We start from the raw sequence: 2500 nt of genomic DNA, 5'->3' as shown, positions 1-2500 counted from the left end.
TTAGAGCCCCTGCTTCGGCCACACACACCTGGGAGCGGGCCCCTATCTCCAGGCGGCTCTCCACCTCCCTTTTACCCGATTTAAAGCCCCTGCTTCGGCCACACACACCTGGGAGCGGGCCCCTATCTCCAGGCGGCTCTCCACCTCCCTTTTACCCGATTTAAAGCCCCTGCTTCGGCCACACACACCTGGGAGCGGCCCCCTATCTCCAGGCGGCTCTCCACCTCCCTTTTACCCGATTTAAAGCCCCTGCTTCGGCCACACACACCTGGGAGCGGGCCCCTATCTCCAGGCGGCTCTCCACTTCACTTTTAACCCAATTTAGAGCCCCTGCTTCGGCCACACACACCTGGGAGCGGGCCCCTATCTCCAGGCGGCTCTCCACCTCCCTTTTACCCGATTTAAAGCCCCTGCTTCGGCCACACACACCTGGGAGCGGGCCCCTATCTCCAGGCGGCTCTCCACCTCCCTTTTACCCGATTTAAAGCCCCTGCTTCGGCCACACACACCTGGGAGCGGCCCCCTATCTCCAGGCGGCTCTCCACCTCCCTTTTACCCGATTTAAAGCCCCTGCTTCGGCCACACACACCTGGGAGCGGGCCCCTATCTCCAGGCGGCTCTCCACCTCCCTTTTACCCGATTTAAAGCCCCTGCTTCGGCCACACACACCTGGGAGCGGGCCCCTATCTCCAGGCGGCTCTCCACTTCACTTTTAACCCAATTTAGAGCCCCTGCTTCGGCCACACACACCTGGGAGCGGGCCCCTATCTCCAGGCGGCTCTCCACCTCCCTTTTACCCGATTTAAAGCCCCTGCTTCGGCCACACACACCTGGGAGCGGGCCCCTATCTCCAGGCGGCTCTCCACCTCCCTTTTACCCGATTTAAAGCCCCTGCTTCGGCCACACACACCTGGGAGCGGCCCCCTATCTCCAGGCGGCTCTCCACCTCCCTTTTACCCGATTTAAAGCCCCTGCTTCGGCCACACACACCTGGGAGCGGGCCCCTATCTCCAGGCGGCTCTCCACCTCCCTTTTACCCGATTTAAAGCCCCTGCTTCGGCCACACACACCTGGGAGCGGGCCCCTATCTCCAGGCGGCTCTCCACTTCACTTTTAACCCAATTTAGAGCCCCTGCTTCGGCCACACACACCTGGGAGCGGGCCCCTATCTCCAGGCGGCTCTCCACCTCCCTTTTACCCGATTTAAAGCCCCTGCTTCGGCCACACACACCTGGGAGCGGGCCCCTATCTCCAGGCGGCTCTCCACCTCCCTTTTACCCGATTTAAAGCCCCTGCTTCGGCCACACACACCTGGGAGCGGCCCCCTATCTCCAGGCGGCTCTCCACCTCCCTTTTACCCGATTTAAAGCCCCTGCTTCGGCCACACACACCGGGGAGCGGCCCTCTATCTCCAGGCGGCTCTCCACCTCCCTTTTACCCAATTTAGAGCACCTGCTTCGGCCACACACACCTGCTATCGGCCCCCTACCTCCAGGGGGCCCTCCACCTCACTTTTACCCCAATTTGGAGCCCCTGCCTCGGCCACCCACACACCTGTTAGCTGCCCCCTATCTCCGGCCCCTAACCTCCACCATCCAGGAACCCCAGCACCAGCCGAACCTGCAGACCCACTCTTAAGCACCCCTCCCCGGATACAAGCAGACTACCATCCGCCCAAACTTTCCTGCTCCTGGTATACCAACTCAAACTTTGGTGCCCCTGGTGTACCAACTTAATCTTTGGTGCCCCTGGTACTCCAACTTAAACTTTGTGCTCCTGGTACTCCGCCTGTTTTCGCCCCACAGCCTAAGTGCCGCAGCACTTTGTCTTTTTTTTAAACAAAATATTTCTTTCTGCTCCTGGTACTCCCTGGAGCTCCAGGGAGGTAGGGGGGCGCCCTGGAAGCCCTGCCCGAGGCTGTGCGCCTCTTCCCGGGCAGGATTTTCACCCCGAGCCCCTGGTGGCGGTTGGACTTTAACCTTTTTTTTTTCTATTTGGATTTGCTCCTGGTACTCCCTGGAGCTCCAGGGAGGTAGGGGGGCGCCCTGGAAGCCCTGCCCGAGGCTGTGCGCCTCTTCCCGGGCAGGATTTTCACACCGAGCTCCTGGTGGCGGTTGGACTTTAACTTTTTTTTTTCTATTTGGATTTGCTCCTGGTACTCCCTGGAGCTCCAGGGAGGTAGGGGGGCGCCCTGGAAGCCCTGCCCGAGGCTGTGCGCCTCTTCCCGGGCAGGATTTTCACCCCGAGCCCCTGGTGGCAGTTGGACTTTAACTTTTTTTTTTCTATTTGGATTTGCTCCTGGTACTCCCTGGAGCTCCAGGGATGGTAGGGGGGCGCCCTGCCCGAGGCTGTGCGCCTCTTCCCGGGCAGGATTTTCACCCCGAGCCCCTGGTGGCGGTTGGACTTTAACTTTTTTTTTTCTATTTGGATTTGCTCCTGGTACTCCCTGGAGCTCCAGGGATGGTAGGGGGGCGCCCTGCCCGAGGCTGTGCGCCCCTTC

The sequence above is a fragment of the Centroberyx gerrardi genome, chromosome 2 (assembly GCF_048128805.1).
Source record: "Centroberyx gerrardi isolate f3 chromosome 2, fCenGer3.hap1.cur.20231027, whole genome shotgun sequence".
NCBI classification, from domain to species: Eukaryota; Metazoa; Chordata; class Actinopteri; order Beryciformes; family Berycidae; genus Centroberyx; species Centroberyx gerrardi.
The sequence above is the reverse complement of the archived record's forward strand: the minus strand, read 5'-3'. Positions refer to the sequence as shown.